The following is a 20,187-nucleotide window of genomic DNA, read 5'->3' as shown; positions in this document are numbered from 1 at the left end:
TCTGTGCCCACCTCTGTTGACCCCCAAGTTCTCTCCTGATGACCCCTCTGCGACTGTGCCTGTCTTAGGTTGTTTCTTCCCTGAGGAATCTTACCCGTCTCTGGCTAACCAGTCATCCTCCGGGGCCAAGCAGGGTGATGTGAGGTTCAGTTCTGTCTCCTTGGTAGCCTATGCCCCCGTGGCCTCCACGCCCAGCACCTGCCTTGGGGTCCCCTGGCCTGCTGGCGGGGCCCCAGTACTGATCACATATCTTGGGGAACTCAGGTTTCTTCTCCAGGGAGGGCCCAGAATATGTAGAATTCTTGAACCCAACTACGCAAAAAATGAAAAGCTCAACTAATGGAATTGAAAGGCAAGTTCTTACTCTGCCAACTTTACAGGTGAGCATAAGCACAGATTAAAATGAGACCAGCAAAGATGAGAAAACATGGGTAGGGCTCAAAGAAGGTCTTACAGGCATGTTAGTAAAACTCTAGAGAACTTGGGGCAAGGGCCTAATTACAAAAGGAAACATTTTTTAACTCAGAGAGGTAATTGCTTTTAGAGCATGTAGATTTTCACCCTGGAATCTGTAGTCGTTCCCAAGGAAAAAATAAAACAAAATAAAGAACTTCCCTAAAGTCCTTCACATAAAACACCTGGAGGTAGGCAAAAGGTTGTCAATGAGCATTTCTGAACTCTCAAGGCAGTGATGTAATCCTCATTGCTTGATAAATATAACAATTCTTCAGGATAATGTTTCCCCAACTTAATTTTAAAAGGAAATATCACATAGATACTGTTTTGTTGGGGTCCAGTACATAGGGATTTGAGGTCCATGTATCATTGAATCCTTTCCATCTCAGCTGTGGGCAGAATGACTTTGGGACAAAGCCATCAGTATGCATCAATAAGTCATTTCCCACCCATTATAAAGCTATTTTATACTTTACCAGATAAGCTTGAGAAGTTAAAGTACTACCATTTTCATATTGATTCTGTAAGGAATTCCAAAGTTTCATTGTAAGGATGAGACAAGGTGCCCTGGCCAGTGTGGCTCAGTTGGTTGGAGTGTTGTCCTGTATAACAAAAGGTTGTGAGTTTGATTCCCTCCCTCCCCGCTCCCTCCTTCTCTCTCCCTCCTTTTGCTCTCTCCCTCTCCCTCTCCCTTTCTGACTCTCTAAAATCAATTTTAAAAAGTTTAAATAGATCTTAAAAACCATCATGGTATCATAAGAACATGAATGTGCCATGCTTGTTTTGAGTCTCTCTGAAAATATGCATTACTTGGTACCACCTTCTATTGCTCAGTTCCAACTGGTCTGTTCCTGTCTAATAGAATACTGAGTCCATAAAGTGTGGTGACTTCAACAGTACTTTCAGTTTCAAAATTGCAAGGCATGTGTTGGGAGAAAACTGCAGCCTTTTCCTTTGGTACCAGACTGAGGCTCTCCGCTCTGATAACTGTTGAAATGGTAGGGAGGGTAGTCAGGAGGAAACAATCGCATCATTTCTAATTCTGTAGTACTCACTGAAGCTATATTTTTGTTATAATACATCCATTCATAGAAGCATTAAATATTTAAAAGTGAAAAGGGGAATTACCCAGAAAGAAGCAGCACAAAGCTGAGTAAGTATCTAACAAAGTTCACTTAGACATATCTGAAAAATTTACTCTGTCATATCAGTAGGCCTGGGAGGAAAAAGATAATCTCACTTTTAATATTTTATATTTGTAGTCAAAGATTTGAAAGGTTAGAATGGAGTTTCACTTGAGGTGGGCCGCTGGGACTGTCACTGTATTCTTGGTGAGGGAATAAAATCTTCCCCTGCTTGGCCAGGAAAACAGCAAGAAAGCTTGCTCCTCAACCCTGGGTGGGCAAAGTTTGGAGGCAGGAGACCTGAGACTGGTTCTCCGTCTTTATTATGTGTATTAGCTTGGCCAAGTCACTTTACTTCTGTGCAAATAAAGTCAGATCAGATGTCGAAAACACTTGCCAACATTCTCTAATTCCATGATTGGTAAACATTGTTTCTGCTCAACTCTGCTCCAAGTGGCCTGGGATTATGTGAAATTAATATGACTTACTGGGTGGAGGAAACGTAATTCTGATAGAGGCAGAAATTTCCCAGAACAGATGGATAGAAGGCCCAATGCAACTTGCTTCAGAGGTTTTTGTCTTTTCTGGCATTTCCTGTTTACTGAAATATGACCGTGATAGAGATGCTGTCAATTCATTGAAAACTCAAGTGTGGATGCTTGTGACTCCGTTTATGCTGGTTCCTTTTTATGCTGCTAAGAAGTCAATTCTTGGCCATCCATGAACCTGTCATTTGCACTTACAACAAGAGTGCTAGCAGTGAGGAGAGTTGATGTGCGAAGCAGGCGCCTGAGTATCTAAGAAGGTTTTAGAAGCTTGAGTTGTATCATAGATCAGCTATTGTGTAGATGGCAAATATTGTAGCCCAGATTTTCAGTTCAGTCCTTGTTTCCAGCAGAAACTTCTCTCATGATGTGAAAACACACAGGTCTGTGTTTCTTAACCCTCTCATAACCCATGCCCCTCCTGATGAACCCTCAGAATCAATCATTCTCTCTTCCTCCTCCCACCTTTTAAACACACACACACACACACACACACACACACACGTACTGCTGGCCAAGTTGATAACCCTTGGTACAAATAGAAATAATACTATAGATTCATTCATTTCAGAGCAACTCAGTTATAGTTTTAGATCAACCGCTTATTAGCTCTGTGACCTTGGATAATTTATCAGACCCCTCTGTAAAAGGAGGGCTTTGGCTAGAGAACCTCCACAAGACCCACACAATTATACTTTCAGAAGAGTAAGGCCTGAGACATAAATAAATGCAGGGTTGGCCCCAGGCACGTTGGTAAAACAAGACATGCTGTGTGTTTCCGGAATTCCCTCCCCCCTTTCTATAGACCTCATCATTTACTTCCCTTCCTTCCACTCTCCCGAGCAGCTGGCACTCAGTACCCTCCTGCTGCCTCCTGCTGGCTGGCCCCTTTCAGCAGTAGGTTAGCAGTTTCATGCCATTTTCTCCGCCATCTCTCCCACGTGGCATGTTCATGTGCCAGTCATCCTTCAACACTCAGGTGAAATGCCTTCTCTTTGAAGCTATATTGATCCCCTCATGAAGCATTAATCTCTCCTATCTACTAACTTCCATAGTACATATCTCATTTTTAAAATTCATGATATTTATTTCTGCTTGTAGATACAAATATTATTTTTCTTCTACTGGATTGTAGTCCCTTGAGGCCAGAATTTCTATTTCAATTCCTGGTATAGCTGTTGAATAAATGAATGAATGAATGAACTAATGAGGGAGAATGTTAATGAGTGAATTAATTCATCACTGCATCACCATTTGGTACTATACTGTTTTGTAGTAGACCCTCAGCAAATGTTGATAAATGAATAATTCTGATTTTTCCATCATTCCCTTAGGCCCTTTATAGATAATTTCTGATTAATTAATGAAGAGGTTTTTAATAACTGATAGTCTGATATGTTGCTGCTCAGAAAGGAATTTATGTTTTAATAGTAGACTCTTTAATGGTGTACATTTCAGATAATGAACTAGAAGTGGTTTATGGGATGTATGGGCTCATGTAGTCAGGGCAGGAGGCGGTTCCATCTACTCTGCAGGTGACTGTCTCTCAACCTCTGTATTTGTATGTATTGCACTTTTAATTTATTATGCAAACAGAAATTCTCCATAGAACACTTAATTGTGGCAAAGCTGACAGCTGCTATTTTGTTCCCTTATAAATATTCCTCTTTTTTTTTTTTTTGAGAATTGACATTTTTCAAAATGTGGCAAACATCTTAATTTGTACATGAGAAAAGGAAGTGTTCAAATGGGTATGCGTTTCAAGTTATTGCAGGTTATTTGTGAGAGAATTTCTATAGATAAAACATGTTTTAAATTTAACCAACAATAGACTATCAGTGTACTTAGAATCATGACAAAAAATTTTCTCTCTAGTCATGTTGTCTGTGACAAACTACTATGTTTGGGCAAGATGTCAATACAGCATAAATCCATGGCATTTGGTTTTCTTCTAAAGATTAAAGCTGTTTTTCTTGGGATAAATGCAGCAGCACAACACAAACCAATTGATTTAAAAAAAATAAAAAAGCACTTCTGTGATACTCCAATAATTTTCAGGACACATCAACCAACAGTAGTTTTGTCATTCCCAATTCATTTAAGAATTGCTTCTCTGCACTGTTGCCTTAAGTATGCCTGTAAAAGCTTTTTCTCTGTTAAGCCAGTTGACTGTCTACAGCCTGGTTGAGAGAATCTAGTTGATTGGTCCATTTATCAAGTGCAGCTTATTGGGCACACCCTTTTCCAATGAGGAGTTGGTTGACTTGATTGGTTCAGCCAGGAGCAGGGTTATCCAGTATGCACTGCACTAGCAAGCTCTCACATCAGCTACATCTGTGTTTAACTCCTTAGAAATAAGAGGAATATATATTCTTGTGTAAGGCTTGATTTTATGAGCACTTGTGTTCCGGTGTTTCACAAAAGCTCTTCAATGTGTTCCCTTATGAAAGGGTCATCCATGATGTTGTGTGATTTGTTTTCAGAATCTTTTCAAATTCAGTGATGTCATTATTCTGATGGCACTTACTAAATTCGTCATTTCGAGAATTTCTGGATCAGTTTTGTATGGTTTGGCCTACTGTGAGTCAAATTGATTTATTCCCCATTTCATTAGCATATTTCCTAGAACCAAATATTTTAAGCAAGTGGTTCATCTTGGACTTCCTAATTCATCATAATCCTTGAAGCCTTCAAAAAACACACCACACAGTGTGTGCCTTTCAAATTCACCTTCCCTCAAGTCCATATTGCCACCACGTTCTCTAATGACTCTTGTGATCAGTGGGTAAGGGACGGCAGACTGGATGTGAAGTGACTGTTTATAAAGGGCTTTACGTTTTTTTATTATTTTTCTGTGCGTGTACATTTAAATTTCCAAAGCATATATTTCTAATAACTGTGTACCCTTCTTCAGGTCATCTTCTCCATCACCAGTGTGGCAGGATTGATGTAACTGGCATAAAATTTTTGAAGCTTTCCATATTTCTTCTGTTCTAAATACCATTTTCCAAGCTTTGTGTTTGTCTTAAACCACAGTCCATCATTCTTAGCTTCTTTTAAAGCTTCCATTGTTGTTTCATAGAATCCCTGTACTAAATCCATCTGTTTAGAAGTAGAAATATAATAAAAAATAGAATTAATGGATTTTTTCAGAATAATTTCTTGTGACTACACTTCGAATATCTATAATAATAAAAGCGTAATATGCTAATTAGACCAGACAGCCGAACTACCTTCCAGATGAAGCCGCAGCAGCAGGGGGCCGAGGCAGAAGCAGTTAGGGGCAATCAGGCAGGCAGACAGAGTGGTTAGGGGCAATCAGGCAGTCAGACAGAGTGGTTAGGGGCGATCAGGCAGGCAGGCAGAGTGGTTAGGGGCGATCAGGCAGGCAGGCAGGTGAGTGGTTAGGAGCCAGTGGTACTGGATTGCAAGAGGGTGCAGGCCAGGCTGAGGGACCACCCCTTCCCCCCCCCCCCCATGCAGGAATTTCGTGCACCAGGCCTCTAGTAGGTCAATAGTTGTTTATATCTGTTCATCATTTCTGGAAAGTTTGTCAACTTGAAATTAATCTTAACCATTTGTTTCAGTTCTTTAAATTCCATTCCCCCTTTTCACCTTCACGTTCCAAAACCTTCTGGAAACTGCTTAACGCTGCTTGTGGGTTATTTTCTTTTAACACTTTGGATTTACAGTACTGATTTTTCAAATCCACATTTGGCTCGGAGTTATTGCCTTCAGAGTATTCCAGGTCATAGTTCTCCTCCTCATCACACATGAAATCGTCTTCCATGTGTGACATCTTGGCCAGGAAGCGGGCAGGGGGAATATTCTTTTTATTCATTTGCAGTGTTTCTGCTTTTGCCATCTTGGCTGTGAATCTGTAAGCTACCGTACACTGAAGGAAGACTGTCTGAGGTTATCCCAAAGGAGATGTAGTCTTACTAACCTTTCCCACAGTATCTTCTTGGAGTACACAAAGCCATGTTGACTTACCTTTACTGTTAAGGATACAGCAGGTGGCATCTTTCAATGCGACTAGGAGATGCGGAAGGCTCTTAGAATGTCTCCACTAGTGAACAGCACAGTCTTTCTTATCTCTTTAGATGATATCTAAATGGCCTCACCTCATACAAACATACAATTTTGATGGCTCTGCCTCACCCACCACCATGCTCCATCTTTTATAATATGTCAAAACAGATGATAGTTGGTAAAGAGCAGTGCAAATTCTCAAGGCCTGCTTGTTTGTGACCATTTGTTCTTCTTTAATTCAGTCACTGCCATTTTCTGTGGATTGTATTTCTCAGATTCTAGAAGACCAAGTGTTTGTAAATATCTTGGTGTGTAGGAGAGACCACGAGTGAACTGACACCTAGTAAATGACTAGTGATGAGAGAAAGGAGGTTTGCAAATATGACAGCTATGAAACCAGGGAAAAATTCTACTTATCTTGTGCAATTGGCCCCAGGAGGAGATATCTGTGTCTCAGTGGAAGAGATGCCATTTGTCTGTGTTTGTTCAGCTGCATGTTAGAAACATGGTATATAACGGGGGTAAAAATTAAAGCTTGGTTTAATTGGCTATTCCAAACAATGTTGTTGAAGTTATGGAGGGGCCATGACCATGGGTCATTGTGGGAGCAAGATACAACCTTTGATCTGTCTCCAGAAGGCAGTGTGTTTAGAAAAGCAATCACTCTAGGTTAATAGCTCTGCATCTGTAGTGTTTGGTATTTAAAGAATCAATTTAAATGTCTTTTACTCAAAGAAAAACTTTAACAGTGTTCCGTGGTTAATGCATTCCAAATATACTTGAGATTTAAGGAGTAGACAAAAAATAAAAGAAGCTGATTTCTAATAGGTTGGACTGCTGATAATGAAAACATAACCACTTTGTAAATTTTGTAATGTTCCTCCTGTGGTGATTCCAGAATGGTTCTGAGGGCTAAGTATAGGTACTAAGGAGTTGTTGATAATAACCCAACCTGGGTGCTTTGACCAGGCCTATGAGTTGATTTTCAGTTGCAGACTCTCCGCATATTTGTAACCCTCCCACCTCTCAATCTATCAATTTTGAAAGAATTAGAAAAATAACATTGGTGGTCTTTTAAAAGATAAAATTTGAAAACACTGTATACATAATAGAGTTTTTTAACCTATGAAGTGGCATGATATCTTCATCATAAGAGCCAAATGTGCCACAGTCTATGAAGCCACTTTGTAAATTATAAACAGCCTTAAAAATGTATTATAAAATTCTAATTACAAAATGAAAATATCTTTTCATGTCCAGTTCTCATCACTTTGCCTTTCTGTCTATCTAGTAATCATATATGCATACAGGTGGCACTGAGGTTGCTTTCAAATGATCTATTGTTTTATTAATATCTATCATACGTATTGTTACCTATTTTATTATTCTACTGCTATCTGGATGTTAGACCTCTTTGTGGAATTCATCTGTAGTTTGGCATCATTGAGGTTATTATCTAGAAAGACAGACATGTGGTTTACTGTTACTTTTTAGGACCTTCTCCATTAGTGAAGGGAGCTATGCCTCATCATATCCAATAATGTGTACAGTTAGCTCCTCCATGACTTTATAAAGAACTAGCAGTGGGATGCCAAATGTAGGGACATTTGCTTTAGGTTTCCTACTTCAGTCTTCTGGTTTCAGTTTGATTCAATCTATGGGAGACCAAGTAAGTGGGGGGACAGAGAAGGGCTGTTTTGTGAGGATGGATTGAAAAAAAAAACACACACACACAAGAATTCTTCAACCTGAATAGATTTTTACCAATAGGATACATGCTCTAAATTATGCATGTCCAACTGGCAGCCCGTAGGCCACATGCCTCATTTATTTGGCCCATGTTAGCCTTTGCATTTGACATGCTTGCTCTAAATCAATAAAATAGTGAAAAGTTAGTATTTATTCAGTACCCCTGAAAGAGTACTCTTTAAAATGTAAATAAACATTAGGACTTAGATTCCACTATCAAATCTGAAACCTGGACATAATTTTTTTCTTAACACTCTTCTGATTAGAAAAGTGATACCTTAATTTTAGAAAATCCAGAAAATGTAGTTGAGCACTGTAAAGAAAATTAAAAACAAACAAACACATGCTATTATAGTAGTTGAGCATCGACCCATGAACCAGGAGGTCATGGTTCGATTCCAGATCAGGGCACATGGCCGGGTTGAGGGCTTGATCCAGGAGGCAGCCGATGAATGATTCTCTTTTATCATTAATGTTTCTATATCTCTCTCCCTCTCCTTTGCTCTCTGAAATCAATAAAAATACATTTTAAAAACACACCCTATAATTCTACATCATAGATATCATTGTTAACCAATGGTTATGATTATGGTTAAATTAATCACTGAGAATAGCCTTTCAAGCTTTATGTGTGCTTATATCTAGACATCTATACCCAGTTGTGTATATAACTTTTTATTTTCAAAATGGAAATACTGTTTTTATTACCTCAATTAAAAACATTTCTTCATTGTCATATGCACATATGTGAAATATCCATTATTTAGATAGACCATCATTTACCTGTTCCCTATTTTTGGACATTTAAGTTGTCTCTAGAGTTTGTTCTTAGATGTAGTGAGCAATGAAAAGAGCCTTGTATGTACCACACCCAAACCTCGGCCCTGTCTCTAACTCTGTGCTCTTAGACAAGTCAGGTCCTCATTTTTCTCATCTATAAAATGGAGAAAGTCATAATTTTTAAATGATCTATAAAAAACAGAGCTGGCTGGCACATAGTATGCCTTCAATATGTGATTGCAGTTGCTATTGCAATTATTGTGAAACTAAAGTTTTCATAAAAGTGATCCTATAAATAGTATAATAATAGAAGGATTCATAAAAATTCTTTTTTTAAATAGTATCATCGCTGCTGCATACTCATTGCAAAGAATTCAAAGAGGAAGTGGTAGGTGGGTAGCTGTTGAATTCTGGAATCTACCATTTGCCAGCTCTAATAGTCTGGACTATTTTCTTAACTTCTCTTAGCCTTGATTTCTCTATCTGTAAATTGGAAATAATGACAATACAAATTTCAGAGGGTTATTATAAGTATTATAGGATGCATATGAAGTATGGCTCCTGGGAGATAATAACTGCTCAGTAAATGTTATTTATGTTTGGTAGTTATAATTCACAGACTTGGCATGCAAAATAGAGCTTTATTTGTCTATAACTTTTCTCACCTCTCCTTTTCTGCATTGGCAGAAGACGAAATCTTGCCAATTTGTGATAAATTCAGGCATGTCCAGGCTTTTTTCCTCAGTCTGTAGTTTGAGTAAATGCTCTGTTGATTTAGGATTCTTTCCTTCTCCCTTCTACTTTCTTTCTCCCTTAGGGTGAGGTTCAGGGGACTAGGTGCTATTCTGACATCTGTGACTGTTTCACTCAGTTGGAGGGTTCCTAGTCTGCTGAGTGCACAAGTGAAAATTATCATTCCCTTCTGCCTCCTGAGCTCCAGATCCCGCAAGTGCCTCTGGTTCCGTGGAGCCTGGTCCACCTGCTTCCTCTCTGATAATTTGGGGAAAATTCTTGGTGTTCTCTGGCACCTTACTGGAAAGCCCAGAACCTGTGGGGTGGCCTCCATCCACTCCCGTGCTCACTCAACCTGCTGGATGCCGAGCTTCCTTCCGAGCTTCTGAATTTACCTGGAGACTCTGTTGACTTATCCCCATTCATCTGGGCTTGGCTCAGAGTATAGATCGGAAGAGAAGAGCTCTACTTCCTTCTCACAAACCCACAACTGCATTTAACTCTTATTCTTTGTGTTAGTTTTCTGTTGCTGCATTAACAAGTCACTCCACATTAGCAGCTCAAGCACCACAAGTTTATTATCTCACAGTTCAGAAGTTGGATTAGCTTGGCTGACCCCTGAGTGTGTCACAAGGCTGAAATGAAGGTCCACTTCAAGTTTACCTGGTTGTTGGCAGAATCCAGTTTCTTGTCTTTGTAGGCTTGAGAGCCTTATTTTCTTGCTGGCTGTCATCCTGGGGGGAGGAAGTCTTGTTCTCAGCTTCTAGAGACCACCCACGTTTCTTGGCTCTTGGATCCCTTCTTCCACCTTCAGAGCCAGCAATGGTGGGGTGAATCCTCTTTACATTTTTGATCTCTTTGACCTCCCTTCTGTCTCAACCTTCCTGCCTCCCCTTTTCCATGCATCTCTCTGACTCCTCTGCTTTTCAGGTTCACGTGATTACATTAGGTTCACCCAGATCATCTCTGTCTTAAGGTTGGCGAATAAGTAACTAATTCCATCTGCAATGTCCCTTTACCGCAGGTCCTAGATTGGTGATGTTTGAACACCCAGGAAACTTGGGGGGCAGGGGAGTAGTAACATCTTTAGAATTCTGACTGTAGCATTTTTACCCCAACCTCCCTTGACTTTCTCTCCTGTGCAAGTGGAGGGATCAACTGGGTAGGAATGTGTTCCTCAAAAACCATGGATTATCCTAAGACCTCAGGTTTTGATACCCAATAAATATTCAAAAGTGCCAAACTAATTTTTCTACCATGGGCCTCAAGATGCCCTGGACATCTAGAACTAAAGTCAACCTTATATCATATGTACCCGTGGACAATGTATACATAAAGCCCTCCTGGTCTCTGTGGATGGTTGTTAAAGAGGAAAGGAATTTCTGAAGGCATGCTAGTTCAGTTAATTAAACATTTATTGACTATTCTGCAGACAGTGTCATGGGAAATTCTGACCTGAAGGAACTTATAACCCAGTAGGGGTGAATTTCACTTACAATAAATGCACAATGTGAAAAGACTGTAGGAATACACACAGTGCTGTCAGAACCCAGAGGAGGAGGCTGGGACCTCCAACTGAGAGAGGTGAAGGTCTAAAAAAAATGGCATACAGGCAGTCCTTGAAGAAATGTGGTGGTTAAAGAAATAATTTTACGCCCTAGCTGGTTTGGCTCCGTGGATAGAATGTCAGTCTGTGGACTAAAGGGTCCCAGGTTCAGTTCCAGCCAAGGATACATGCCCGGGTTGCAGGCTTGATCCCCCCCTCAAGTAGGGGGCATGCAGGAGGCAGCCAATCAGTGATTCTCTCTCATCATTGATGTTTCTATCTCTCTATCCCTCTCCCTTCCTCTCTGAAATCAATGAAAAGGAAGAAAGAAAGAATTTTACATATTTGCAATCTCCAGAGTGCTTTTCTCTATGTACTGGATTTCTTTAGTGCCCACAGTTCCTTTTTGCAGCAGGGTTTATAACATTTGTGTTACGGATATGGGAGCTAAGACCGAGAGACTTGCTCTAATCAGATTGCAGTGTTTGACTGCGATTGAACCAGTTTCACCAACACTAGATGGTGTGCTTTTTTACTTTACCACATTAAGACAAGCAGAAGGAAGAGAGCAAACCATGTGGAGAGAACTGCATAAGCAATGGCAGTGAGGTGGGCTAGTATAGTGTGTATAGTAGCTAGCCTCCAGTACCCTCCTGTGATCCCCACCTACTGGGATTCACACCTTGTGGAGTTCCCCAATTGGATAGGGCTGGCCTGTGTAGCAACACAATATTACAAAAATAACGATATGTGTTGCCGAAACCGGTTTGGCTCAGTGGATAGAGCATCGGCCTGCGGACTGAAGGGTCCCAGGTTCGATTCCGGTCAAGGGCATGTACCTTGGTTGCGGGCACATCCCCAGTGGGAGGTGTGCAGGAGGCAGCTGATCGATATTTCTCTCTCATCGTTGTTTCTAGCTATCTATCCCTCTCCCTTCCTCTCTGTAAAATATCAATAAAATATATTTAAAAAAATATAATGATATGTGATTCCGAGACTAGCTCAAAGCAGATATTGTGGCTTGCAGTTGGCATTCCTCTCTCTTGCTCTGAGGGGAAGCAGCTGCCAGGTCCTAAGAGATGAGCATCTCTTTGGGGTGGTCCGTGTTGCAAGCCCACGTGAACCTGTCTTGGCAGCAGATCCTGCTGTCCCACCCCCAGTCAAGCCTTCAGATGACTGCAGCCTTGGATAACATCATGACTGCAACCCCAAAGGAATCTCTGAGCTAGAATCATCCAGGTAAGCTGCTCTCAGATTCCTGACCCACAGAAACTGTGTGAGATGTTTATTGTTTTTAGCCGCTAAATTTTAGGCTAACTTGTTTCTCAGTAATAGGTAACGAATGCAGCCTGGGTTTTAAAAGAGTGAGTAATTAATCTTATTTAAATGGTGTTGAACAGATTGTAAAAAAAATTGCCATGGAATCTAAGTACCTAATTTTTTATTCTGTAAGCATGAGGGAGACACTGAAGGGCTTTAGCAGCAGAGTGCTTGGAAAAATAGATTGTTGTTGGAGAGTCTCTTGCATATGGAGTATTTACAAATTAACTGAATTCCATGCCATTTGGACCTGCAAAGCAGTCACTAAGAGATTAAATGCCCTCCAAATACATCTGTCTCATCTTATTTTGAGTTTGAAAATCTTAAGATCTGTGTCTGACTCTTTTTGCAATCCTAGGAATTATACTTTATTTTTATATTTCTAATTAGTATAGCACCTCATACTTCCAGAATTCCTACAGGGCTAGCATGAACTCTTGAAAGACAAAATGGCTTGTCCGAAGTGTGTGCTACAGGCAGATCAGTAGGTTACCACCAGAAGCAAGTGTATGTGGTGCCAAACACAAGCATAGGGAAAAGTGTGTAGGGGAAAAACCCTTCTCTGAAACTTCTATTCTCTGGCCTTGTGGTAGAGTCAAATTATGAAAGGGATTTAATTGCCAGCAAAACCTTGACATCAAATCATAGCAACTGTGCAAGAGTGTTTGCTTGTGATTCACCAGTATACGTAGGAAGAATCAGGTGACACATCCTGCATCTTTGAGAGCTTACAGGCTTGGAAGCCCTCTACCTAAACTCTGTCAGTGAGTAGCCATGACCTCTAAGCTACAGCCTTCTTGGGAGAGGGACGTTGGTGGAGTGAATGCTTTCCTTTCAAGTGAGGTGAAATCCAGGTGTAGAAGATGTGGCCTGACGTGACCCCACATCTTAGGATTTTGCTTGAACACTGTAAGGGCTAATAGGTCTCCTATGGAGAACTTGTCTCTGAAGATGACCTATCTGTAACATGGGTGCAGGTGCATGCAGGTGATTTCAGAGACTTTATCCATGGTTGGTTCTGCTTGAAGCTCAGAGGCCAAATGATACAGTGGAAAGAGCATTCCTTTGTAATTATAAGAATTATTTCATTTCTAAATTCGTAAAGGTTATGGTGGGAAGAATTAGAAAGGCTGCCTACCATTGCATGCATTAATAATGCATGAGTAAGCAAGTGAGTCTGTGCCATAGATACCGTTCAGTGTGTTTTATATTCTGTTTAATAATTGCAGTTTTAATCAAGTAGTATGATTTACAGCATCTTTTTAATACCTTGCAGGAGGTACAGCTCCTGCCTACTAATCAGACTGATCTTAGTTTGGGTGCAGCATTAGTATTTAACTAGAGGCCCAGTGCACGAAATTTGTGCACGGGGGTTTGTGTGTCCCTCAGCCCAGCCTGCACCCTCTCCAATCTGGGACCCCATGAGGGATGTCCGACTGCCTGGTGGGATTGGGCCTAAACAGGCAGTCGGACATCCCTCTCACAATCCAGGACTGCTGGCTCCCAACCGCTTGCCTGCCAGCCTGATCACCCCCTAACCACTCCCCTGCCAGCCTGATTGACGCCTAACTGCTCCCCTGCCAGCCCAATTGCCCCTAACTGCCCTCCCCTGCCGGCTATCTTGTGGCGGCCATATTGTGTCCACATGGGGGCGGCCATCTTGTGTGTTGGAGTGATGGTCAATTTGCATATTACTCTTATTAGATAGGATAGGACACTTGGGAATTGTGATGTGTAACTATTATATTTGCTATTATATATTTTCTTTTTAGGATTGGTAAGTGGAGGCAGGGACCCTGACAGAACCCCACAGGATAACTGAAATCCACTAATTAACCACAAATCCTATATTTTAGCTTACACTGTGATTGCAACTCTTCTTCACCAAGCCTGACTATTTTGCCTACTTTCCTCCCCCCTTTTCTGCTCATGCATTCCTTGGGGGATTGGTGAAAATGCAATCAGATGAGCAAGGAGAGAAATAAAAAAAAAAAGGAAATTAAGGGGGCTAGATGTTGCAAGAGCTACATACAATGAAACTCTGGTGACTCTGCAGTTGACTTGAGTGTGGGGAGGGAAGGGAGTGAAGGTGGTGAGCAACTCGCCCAGTTGAGCGTGCAGTCACAGCTAAAGACACTGAGCAGACAGGATGACAAGTAGAAATAAGTAGATGGTGCTGTGTATGTGAAAGGAAGTATTTCTATATCAGTCCTTCCACTATGGACCCTATTTGCACACTCCAATAGGTTGTTTTTCTTTTTTTTTTTTTTTTCTAAGCTCCTTTAATTCTAAGGGGATTACATCCTCCATTGATTTCTGTCCGCAAACCCTCCAGTGCCATTTGATCAGCATGTTTGTGACATTTTGGGCCGGATCAGGATTTGACCAAACACTAATGGTCTGAGGAAGTGGTGAGCATTGATGGGTGACCAGCAGCCTGCTCTCACAGAACCAGAGGGTAGTGTGTATCCCTTGCTAAGTTAAAGAGCAGGGCAGAGGGATGCTAGGATAATATCAGACCTTTTCCAAACTCTAACTTGAAACAGATGCAAACTCTTGAACCTACTGAAGCAAAACTCCGTCTCCTAAGGCTGTGGTTCTGAAACCTGAGTGTGCGTCAAAATCTTCGGGGGGTGGGTGGGGTGTTAAAATCCAGCTGTTGTGCCACACCCTCAGAGTTTTGATTCAGTAAGTATGAGATAAAGCCCAAGCATTGGCGTTTCTAACAAGTTCCCAGGCAATGTGGATGCCACTGGTCCAGGCACAACATTTCCCGAACCACTGTCCTAAGGGTTTTCCCAACCTGGAGCGATCTAAAATCAGGCTCTAGTTCCTCTGTTCTTAATCCTGTCACCCCTTTGAGCCAGCATGGCTCTGATCACTGCTCCTTGGGTCTATGTGTGCTTACATCCTGCCTTTCACATCCATAGTGTCCCAGACACCGGAGACTGTGTCTGAACTCTGGGATACCCAAACAATCTGAATTCCTGAACTCAGTATAAAACCAGAGATTTAGAGCAGAATTAGGATATTCTATGACCTTAGGAACACTGACATTTAATCTGGAAAATAACACTTGTAGGTGGGGAGAATTCTCTCTTTTATCTATGAGGAATTTAAACTCAAAGTTTAAATTACATGCTTAAGAAGTAAATGACAGCTGATATCTCAACCCAAGGCTCTGGCTTCAGTGCCTGATTTTCTTTCAGGAAATCTCTTTCTCCAGGTTCCATTTTGAGAGTTTTCACCACCCTCTTTCCTTGTTTTTATGTAGCCAAGATTATAAGACTCTCTTTAATTAGGGTTTGAATTATAACTTACATATACATATGTGTGGATTCATTTACATATGAATATATACACACACAAATGCTCCTTTGTTTTATTTTTATTATTTTGCACATATTTTTATCATTCTGTATAATGTGCTAGTACATCTTCGTAAGTTGCCCTAAAGCAGTTTAAGAACAAGGCCAAGAATACATGATACCCCCAGGTATAGTAAACGTGCACACACATTAGTCATCCACACACAGCCTGGCCTTTTCTCCACACCTCAGATTAAGTCTAAGAAAATGTGTGTCTTTGGAAGCCATAGATTTACACTAGGTTCCTGCCATGCCCTTGACTGCCATTGGTAAATAAAGTGGAAACGGCCCTTGCTGCCCTGCCCTCCTCCCCTTGTCCCCAGTACCTCTCCATAAAGGACACTGGGGCGTCCTTTAGTTCTGGTGGGAGACAGCTGGCAGGTTTGCATTGACATAGTCACTCTGTTAGGAAATACGAACAGCCCTGAGGGCTTTGAGAGTGTGTCTGCACTGAGTTTACCTACTTTGCCCACGTTAATAGCAGTGTAGTGGGGTTGGTTTTTTCCCTTTACTAAAGAAAACAATTCTTTGTCCACTGTGGGGAGGGTGGGCAAGAAAACAAAAATGCTAGCATCTGCTGTTGAAGGCTATAGTGATACATGGAGCTGGATTGCAGAAGGAATGGTGATAAGAAGAGGGGGGGAAGTGATCATTAGGTACCCCCAGGAACAAAATGACTCTTGAGTCATGTGCACATATGTGCATACCCTTTGGCTCAGCTGTGTGCAGTTTTCTGCAGTCACCTAGTGTTTTTCATGGATGAAATTGCTCATAAGCCAATATAAAATTTGCACTATGCTCAAATTGTTTCCTAATATGTTGATTGCATGAAACAGATTTGTCTTTTCAAAATAAGCATTGTAGCATCACCAACTTTACAAGTCAGTTCTCAGAGGATCCCACCTTCCCTTGTATTTATAACACTTGATCGCCATATGTGAGATGAGGGGGCATATGAAGATGGCTCTTTTTTTTTTTTTTAATCTTCACCCAAAGATATGTTTATTGATTGTAGAGAGCGGGGAGAGAGAAAGACACATCTATGTGAGAAACATTGATTGGTTGCCTCCCGTACACACCCTGACTAGGGATTGAACCTGCAACTTAGGTATGTGCCCTGACTGGGAATCTAACCCACAACCTTTTGGTGTACAGGACACCAAACCAAACAAATGAGCCACCTGGCCAGGGTCAGGATGGCTCTTTCACATATATTTATTTCCCATATTTTGTAATATTTCAGATAATATTTATAAACATAAAGTAATGAGTAAAAATTTCCCATGTATCAAGATGGCCTTGTCAGGAAGGCATGTTCTCACCCCATCGCACCCCATCCCTATCTTTGAGCCAAGCCAAGTGGGTTGAGTCACAGATGACTGGATGCTGCTCATCTTAGCCCTGATTATTTTCCTTGACACTAGTCCTAAGAGGGACTTGGTGAAGTAGCTCTGTGTAGTTTGGTGAGGTATATGCATATACTCATTTGTTGTGGATATCAGGGAAGTTCCCAGGGTCTCCTTGGTTAATTTCAGGATATGGCTGTGTGTACTTGACACTTCTCAGCAAATCCTGCATGCATAATATTTGTGATGGTTAATTTTGGGGTATTTTACCCTTTTTAGGCCCACCTTGGGAAAGAGGAGAAAATCTACATGAAGAAAGTAGCTCCACATCTTTGAGCCTATATTTGCAGGCGAGCCATGGCTGGGAAAAGCATAGTTAAAATTATGTCCTTGGAAGGAGCAACTGGTTATTTTCTACAGGTTGAATCCCTGTCTTCCAATTAGACATGGCAGCTAGATTCTCATGTGTGCATTGAATTACAGAGAGATGAACATTGCATCACTAATATAATTGCTCGGGTAGGTAGTATGCATATAAACATGTAGGAATTTTTAAATATAGATAGAGGAATAAATTATACAGCCCTGGGATTTTGGACTGGAAGGAAATATGGAGAAAGAGGATATTTTGTCCCATGCCTCACCTTATAATAAACTAGAGGCCCAATGCACAAAATTCGTGCAAGGGGCTCGGTCCCCACCACAGTGATGGCTGCCTCTGCCTTGGCCCCCGCCACCACAGCTTTGTCTGGAAGGTCGTCTGGAAGGTCTTCTGGTCTAATTAGTATATTACACTTTTATTATTATAGATATGGAATCAAGCCTACAGAAGCAGCACTAGTTGGACATCCTGGCTACTTATAACAGAACCAGACATAAACACCAGGGTTCCAGGCTGTTCTCTTCCCACCATAGTACTGCTTTTTGTAATTCAGGGAGTTCTGACCACTTAGGAATCCAGGCAGCCCTGATTTGTTGCTGTTGCTCCCTGAACTCTGGCGTTTTCCATACCTGTTTGATTTGATCCCCCTGCCTGCCACTTCCATTGTGTTTTATTTTTAAAGCTGAGAAAAATGAGGGTGACTTGTATACAGGCCATGGTTACCGCTGTATACAAGTTAACTTATTTCTGTAGTGACATTCTTTTTTACTTCCATGGATGAATATATGAATAAGAATAATTCTGGTATAAACAAGACAAAAGTGCTGGCTTGCTTCATATGGAGGGAGGCCCATTTCCCAGCAGTTTTGTTTTATTTAATCAGTGAAGTCCTCAAACGTATTACTGGAGATGCGAAAACACCGCAAAAAATGTTAGGAAAAAAAATGAAAAACTCCTCAAGTTATTTTTTAAAAACAAATGGGGAAAAATGTCTTACGGAAAATGTTTAGAGTGAAATACAGTATATAAGATATAAAGTGTTCACATGCTGCCATGTGGCCTTTAACCCTTCAAAATGATTTCTAAAAACCATCTAATTGGAGGGTGTTAATGTGAAATACTGTTTAGAGTGTCAATTTAGTACAATCTCTATATCCCAAAGACAAGCAGAATAATCATCCTATCTAATAAAGAGGGAATATGCTAATTAACCATCACTCCATCATAAAGATGGCTGCACCCACAGCTGAGGCCAAGTTCCCATAAGGAGCCTTAACAAGCAATCAGCAGGGACCTGAGGCTACACCCTCCCCCACCCCCATGGGGCTTGACAAGGGACCTCAGGCCACCTTTCACCCCTGGCAGGGCTTGACAGGGGACCTCAAGGTGCACTTCCCGTCCTGGTGCTGGGCTAGGGGACCTCAGGCTGCTCCCCCCGCCCCAGTGCCAGGCCAGGGGACCTCAGGCTGCGCCCTGCACCTGGTGGGGCTTGATGGGGGACCCAAAGGTGCGCTTCCGGTCCTGGTGCTGGGCTAGGAGACCTCAGGCTGCTCCCCCCGCCCCAGCGCCAGGCCGGGGGACCTCAAGCCATGCCCCCCACCAGGTGGGGCTTGACAGGGGACCTCAGGCCTCACCCCCCCACCCCAGCACCGAGCCAGGGGACCTGAGGCTGTTCCCCCCTCCCAGTGCCGGGCCGGGGACCTGAGGTTGCGCCCCCCCCTTCCCCCTCCTGCCTGGCGGGGCTTCACAGGGGACCTCAGGCCATGCCCCCGACCTGGTGGGGCTTGACAGGGGACCTCAAGGCATGCGTCCCCCCTCCCCCCAGTCTGGGCTGGGGGACCTCAGGCCACACCCCCCATCCTGGCGCCAGGCTAGGGGACCTGAGGCTATGCCCCCTGCCCAGCGGGGCTTGACAAGGGTGGGACTAGCCAGGTCTGGATCTATCCCAATGAGGGGTGGGGGGCCGGCCGGGTCTGGGTCTCATGCGATTTTGAGGCGCATGTGGGTGGGCAGGGACTTGACTCTGGGTCCCATGGTGTGCCACAGACTCTGACAGGAGGAAGGTTTTCATACACATTTTACTAATTTTCTTTCATCTCTGACACTTCTATTATAGAGAAAGGGCAAATAGCAATATTAAATTATTTCCTCTAATTAATCCCCATTTAATGTGCACGAATTTCATGCACCGGGCCACTAGTATCTAATAAAGAGGGAATATGCTAATTGACCATCACTCCATCACAAAGATAGCTGCACCCACAGCTGAGGCCAAGTTCCCATAAGGAGCCTTAATGAGCAATCAGCAGGGTCCTGAGGCTACACCCTCCCCTGCCCCCATGGGGCTTGACAGGGGACCTCAGGCTGTGCCCCACCCAGTGGGGCTTGATGGGGGACCTGAGGCTGCGCCTCCCCCCCCCCACCTGCGGGACTTGACAGGGGTCCTCAGGCCATGCCCCCCACCCAGCGGGGCTTGGCAGGGGATCTCAGGCCATGTCCCACACCTGGCAGGGCTTGATGGAGGACCTCAAGGCACACCCCCTGCTCCGGTCTGGGCTGGGGGACCTCAGACCACGCCCCCCATCCTGGCGCTGGGCCAGGGGACCTGAGGCTACGCCCCCTGCTGGGCAGGGCTTGACAAGGGTGGGACTCACTGGGTCTGGATCTAGCCCAATGGGTGTGGGGGCTGGCCAGGTCTGGGTCTCATGCGATTTTGAGGTGCATGTGGGTGGGCGGGGACTTGACTCCGGGTCCCGTGGTGAGCCCCAGACTCTGACAGGAGGAAGATTTTCATATACGTTTTACTA

At 42.7% G+C, this 20,187-nt stretch overlaps 1 protein-coding gene and 1 pseudogene across 3 annotated transcripts in view; one reads left to right on the top strand and one right to left on the bottom strand.

Moving 5' to 3' along the window:
- Nucleotides 1–20,187, top strand: part of TMEM108 (transmembrane protein 108) — a 256,362-nt gene that overhangs the window by 48,536 nt on the left and 187,639 nt on the right. The gene's annotated exons all lie outside the window — the stretch shown is intronic.
- On the bottom strand, nucleotides 4,282–5,924 carry LOC308250710 (COP9 signalosome complex subunit 2-like; annotated as a pseudogene). The gene is made up of 2 exons: nucleotides 5,634–5,924; nucleotides 4,282–5,308 (listed from the first exon to the last, which is right to left on the bottom strand). The product of its transcript is annotated as a COP9 signalosome complex subunit 2-like (transcript).

This window comes from Plecotus auritus, assembly GCF_963455305.1.
Source record: "Plecotus auritus genome assembly, chromosome: 6".
Classification (NCBI taxonomy): domain Eukaryota; kingdom Metazoa; phylum Chordata; class Mammalia; order Chiroptera; family Vespertilionidae; genus Plecotus; species Plecotus auritus.
The sequence above is the reverse complement of the archived record's forward strand: the minus strand, read 5'-3'. Positions and strand labels throughout refer to the sequence as shown.